Source organism: Mustela lutreola, chromosome 1, assembly GCF_030435805.1.
Source record: "Mustela lutreola isolate mMusLut2 chromosome 1, mMusLut2.pri, whole genome shotgun sequence".
Lineage (NCBI taxonomy): Eukaryota > Metazoa > Chordata > Mammalia > Carnivora > Mustelidae > Mustela > Mustela lutreola.
The window spans coordinates 52,068,111-52,074,124 of record NC_081290.1 but is presented as its reverse complement, the minus strand read 5'-3'; the positions used below and the strand labels follow the sequence as shown (position 1 = coordinate 52,074,124).

The 6,014-nt window shown below is 37.8% G+C and overlaps 1 protein-coding gene across 1 annotated transcript in view; it reads right to left on the bottom strand.

The window, feature by feature from the left end:
- Nucleotides 1-6,014, bottom strand: part of KCNIP4 (potassium voltage-gated channel interacting protein 4) — a 524,826-nt gene that overhangs the window by 348,336 nt on the left and 170,476 nt on the right. The gene's annotated exons all lie outside the window — the stretch shown is intronic.

Below are 6,014 nucleotides of genomic sequence, written 5' to 3'. Positions count from 1 at the left end.
TCAGACAAAGTCAAGATTGTCCAGCATTGAATTCATAGGTAGGGGAGTAAGGGAAACAACATAAATCCCAGACAGCTTTAGGGCATGAGGTTTAGGAGGGTCAAGTTGGCCATCTCCACATATAACCCAGGCAATTGGCAATCTTCTGGGGTCTACATCTGGCACAGGTGGGAACCAGTCTCCTGCCAAAGTTGTATGTGTATTGACTGAATCAGTCTTTCAGATTCTATGGCACCAGAGGAATTAGATGATGCCCCGAAGGGGCTGAGTCTAGGTTTATTTTAGCCCACCACTGGTTCAGGAGTGTGGAATGTTTCCTGTTACCCTCCTGTGGTGGGGTAGGGGTGGGGGTGTGTGGAGTGGCTCAGAGAACCCCAGGCCTGAAGAAGTTTTGTAGAAGGAGTGAGGCAGGACACAGTGGGGTCAGTATAGCTAGGTAATATTCCATCCTATATGTTCCATATCCTCATCCCATACCCACAAGCTTTCACCAGGTCCTCATATTAATAAGCTTTGTGTAAAAGGGAAACAGTTGGGGAGAGCATGCTAATTCACATTTCTGATACACAGTGGAAGGATTAAAATAGAAATGAGGTTTCTTATACAAAATAAAGATGAACGACAACAAGTCCCCTTCCTCTCTATCCATCTATCATCCATGCATCTATTCATCTATCTGAAATTCTAGTGGACTGAAACTCAAGAAGAAATTAAGATTATAGTAGAGTTTTTAAGATACTAGATATCTTCAAGGATGGGAGTGGAAGGGGTAAAATGAACTTGGAGAAAAAAGGGCTATTAGTGAGGTTCAAAGTCCAAAATCCTTTAGGATCCATCCTGGTCTGACTACGCTTAAATTTCTATGTTAGACCTTGGGGTTTTAATCCTGGTACTGTTGTGTAGTCTTCATGCTGGAGTTCTAATGCAGAAGCAAGGCTGGGTCCATCGGTCTACTGGTCTCCACTCTGCATGTGGATGGATCTGGAGGGGATAAACAGTGGGCCAGGAATGGCAGGTTTTCCAATATATTTGAAGTAAGGACAAGAATTTGTGCCACTTTAGAGACAGTAATATATAAGGATAGACAGCTTGTCATAGAAGAGTAAAGGGAGAAAGGAGAAGGTTTCATGCATTATCAAGACATCTCCAGGTAATGTGTCAATATTGTGATTATTGACACCAACGTTTTGCCGGTAAATGATTCCTGAGTTACTGAGGTTTGACCTAGAACCACCTTGCGCTGGGACAGATGGGTTACGTTACTGAACTTCACAAAGCCTATCTATTGTTCCATCATCTAGAGAAACTGAGTCAGCCTACCAGCCTCCTAAATAAAATCTGTAGTTTATTTGCCTAAAATTGATTAGAAATATAGAAAAAGAAAGCTTGTTTCCTTACTCATGTAGCCCACAGGGGTTGGTATCTTCTCTCCTTTTCCTCTAACAGCCATGGAAAAAAAATAATCTAATACCAAAATAGCCATCTGCTACCATTTTTGAGATTTGATTGTGCTTGCCTTCAAATTTTCTTCAGATTGTAAACTTTCAGGGAAAATGTCTTCTATACTTCATGCTATTCTGTATATGCTATCAATTCTTAAAACATGGAAACAAGATTTTTGACATGTTTGACAGTATCTATTCCCCTGAGTCCAAATTCCAGGGAAATATCCAGGGAGCTGCAAATGGAAGGGGGAGGGGAAAGAGCCTTGCTGACCACACAGGGAGATGACGTGCTCTGGGGGTGGCAAGAGCACAATCTAGGTCTAGGAGGGGCTCCCAGGAAACAGGCTGTTTCAGCAAAAGCAACAAAGAAAACCTCATCAAGTTGAATTTCACAAGGGGTGCAATTCGGCTGAGGTAAACATCGGGGAGTATCATTGCCTTGTCTACTTCAACTGACAAAATGATTCTTCTCCTCTTATTTATGGTTTGACTTTTCTCTTTTGCTTTAGAAGGCTGAACAAAATGTAAGGGAGTGACTATATCTCCTTGAGAGGAAAGGGAAAGATGTAGTCAGTGATAGAAGAATCACTTCAGTTGACTTCCCCGGGACCTAATCTCAGCTAAGGAATTCTAAAATCACAATTTGCTCTATTGGTCAGGGAGAGATTATGTAACGTGTCTTCCTTCAACACTGAAAACAATTACACAGCTCCAGCCCATTGTGGATATGTGAAAGTATTCTGGGATTGCGTTCAATCATGTATAAGAGAGGAGTATTTTCACTAATGCTCAATGCTTGAGAAGGTAACATCAGTATCAATGCTTTGCTTTGTTTACTTTTCAAAATAAAGAAAGAACAAAAACAGGTGACATTGTAAATCTTCTAACTGGCTTTCCAGCTTTACAACTCATCAAATCAACATTCCAATAAAAATTACTCTTCTATTATTATTCCTCTATTTTAAAACCTTAGATGGTTTCAAGATTCTAACCCTCAGGAGGTTTCTTTCCTTTTCTTTCCTTTTTTCTTTTCTTTTCTTTCTTTCTTTCCCTCTTTCTTTCTTTCTTTCTTTCTTTCTTTCTTTTATTGGTCTTGACACTGGAGACCTTTTCTAATCAGAACCTCTTAAGCTAGGCCAAAATACATTGCCTTGTTCTTGCCTCTACTTTGATTTTCCTAACGGTGTTCACTCTATCCTACCATCATCCATTTATCCAGTTCAAACCAGAAATAAGAGCAAGCTTAACTGTACAATAATCTCTTGATCTCTCATCACAGTCACTAAATTGGTCAATAATTTTCAGGTTCCTAGGCTCTATCCCCGTTCTACTGAATTAAAATCTGGAGCTTGGCCTGCAAATTTACATTTTTAGCAAACTCTGTATTATTTCCTAGATACGCTAAAAATCTAGAAACTCTACGAGTAATCGCATGAAAGAATATCACTCCTGCTGCTTGTCATCTGTCTGTCTACTGGGTGTTTGATGATTATTTGTGTAAAATGAAATAAAATCATTCACTAAGTTATTTAAACACACACACACACACATTGTCTGAACCATACCAAATAATAGGGGATATTTGACATAATCGTAATATTTCATAATTATTTCCTTCTTCCAACAAAAAATCAAAATGAGTCCATTTTGCCCCAAGTCTAGAATTCAGAAGTTTTTCCCCTTTTCTTTGGCTGGCAACATTGATGAAGTGAAAATGGAAAAACCAGAGAGTTTGACATAGTCCATACCCATCTGTAGCCGGCTTCCTTTCCCTGATTCAATCTAATCAGATCCCTTTCCATAATCTGTGAAACTATCCTCATAGCTGCAGAATATGAGAAAGTAATTATACAGAGGTGCTTTTGTCCAACATGAAAGCTACTCCTTTGCCTCTCCCAGCATGGATTCTACTATTCTCGGAAGTCAAAGCAATTATCCAAATGACTCATTTTAAATAAACAAGCACAACTCATCAGTGTTTTCTAGGATACAAACAAAAGTACAAATCAGCCCCAAGATTAATCTGCTAATTGTTTAAATTCTTCATTTCCCCTTCATGTGTTGTATACACAGTGTGAGCAAATCTTTTTTTTTTTTTTAAATTCAATTAGCCGGCATATAGTACATCATTAGTTTCAGATGTAGTGTTCAACAATCCATCAGTTGTGTATAACAGCCAGTGGTCATTACATCACATGCCCTCCTTAATGACCATCACCCAATTACCACATCCCCCACCCACCCTCCAGCAGCCCTCAGTTTGTTTACTATAGTTAAGCTGAGTGTGTACAAATCTATGCTAGATTATTTTGTGCCCTAAAGAAAATAAAGTGGGCGCCTGGGTGGCTCAGTGGGTTAAGCCACTGACTTCGGCTCAGGTCATGATCTCAGGGTCCTGGGATCGAGGCCCTCATCGGGCTCTCTGCTCAGCAGGGAGCCTGCTTCCCTCTCTCTCTCTTTGCCTGCCTCTCCATCTACTTGTGATTTCTCTCTGTCAAGTAAATAAATAAAATCTTTAAAAAAAAAAAAAGAAAATAAAGTGACTTAAAAATGTATAGGTTGTTTTTAGTGATAATATCTAATGACATGCTTCATTATTGTCTTAAATTCAATTTATTTTAAAAACAGAACAAAAATCTTCACTGTCTTTCCATTTGGGTGACGGTTAGCACTGAAATATTAACCATGTGAGACTCTAAGTTTGAAATCATGACAGAAGTTATCATACATTGTGTGTTTACTATGTCCCTTGATGTCAATACTAAATATTTATTCATTACTTTATTAAAAGCATATAGCAATACTATGAAACATAGAATTATTAGTTAATGCTACCACTTACAGATGAAGAAACTCAACTTGGAGAGGTTAGAGAACTTGCCCAATGTAATACAGCTAGTAAGTTGCTGACACGAATTGAACACAGATCTCTTTGACTATAAATTCAGAGTTATTAAATCTTTGGCAGCACAATAAAGTGATTCTCACATTCAGGAATCATCAATGACTTCATGTCCTATACCAGGGAACAGAAAATCTTAAGATTTCCAGTGATCTGGCTGCTTAGTAATGCCTGCTTTGTTTAAATCTGCCCTCCACATGGGTTCCCAGTCCTCAGGCCATTTTCCTTAAAGTCCCTGCCATGGCTCCATGTGCTTTTCATCACCTTCCTTCACAGCTTCCCCCACAGGGTGTTTCCTATCTCTCCTTCCATAGTGCTATTGTTATTCTGTCTGCATATTACCTTCCAGATCACATCTCTAACCACACACAGTTTAATACAGTGGCAATCAGAACAAGTGCCCATACTTAAAGCTCCTATAGATAATAGTTGGTTTCATGTAGATTACATTCTTCTTTTATCTAAGATAAAAGAAATCAGGATCCATGGATTTCTAATTCATCTTTTTATCCCCCAAACAGAATATTAAACTTAAAGAAGACAATAAAATATTATTGTGTAAGCAAATAAGTGGTAACTATTTTTAAAGTATTATATGAATTTTCTAGAAATTTCATATCGGCTTAAATCACTTTGAAATGGTAGAAAATGGCATAAACACATATCTTTCCAATATTTATTAAAATTTTTGACAGTTCAGCTTTAGTAGGAGTTTAATTATAAAACTAAACTAAGCAAAGATGAAAAAAATCTAATCCAATGCAATTCTGCACTATGCTGAAAGATCAATAATAATATATTGGATTTTTAGTTCTTGGGAATAAATGGGTACCAAAAAGAAAAGCAGACCTCTGTAAAGATGCTCTGGGTTGCCACCAGTGACTAAACAATTTTTTTTTTTAACAATCAATGTCATATTTCATTGAAATACAATAAGATATATTATATTTAGAATTAGATTTAGAATTAGAACCTCAGCAAGATAAACAAATGCTTGATGCATAAGAACAACTCCAACAGATATAAGCTTTTTAAGGGCACATATGTGACCAGTTTCTGAAGGAGGACCAACCTCATTGCCAAAGCCATAAAGTCATTTAGAATGACTAACAATAAATCATGAGAATTTACCAGGTTTCTAGCAGATCAGGCTTAGGCAAGCAATGGAAGAGACCAGGTTGGGAATACTTGATCTTCCTCTTTTTTTTTTTTTTCCCTCCACTTTTTTCCAGATTCATCCTGAAGCTAACGAAACTGAAGCTTTAGAACTTCCCGTATACTCATACCCCATCGAATTCTGTACATTTTCATACAGCAAATAAGGGTATTTAAATCATTTTTCTTAAACAGGGCCTCCAAACTGTTTTCACATCAGGTCCCACAAACCTTGCATTGACCTTTGATCACAAGCAGATGCTCCCTTGCAATCCATGAAACTTTTAAGATTCTTCTTAGCAAAGATTTTCTTTGTTCTATATATTTTTTTAAAAGATTTTATTTATTTGTTTGCCAGAGAGAGAGAGAAAGGAACAGAGAATGAGCATGAGCAGGAGGAGGGGAAGAGAGAGAAATAGACTTTCTGCTGAGCAAGGAGCCCAATATGGGTCTTTATCCCAGGACCCTGGGATCATGACCTGAGCCAAAGGCAGATGCTTAACCAACTGAGC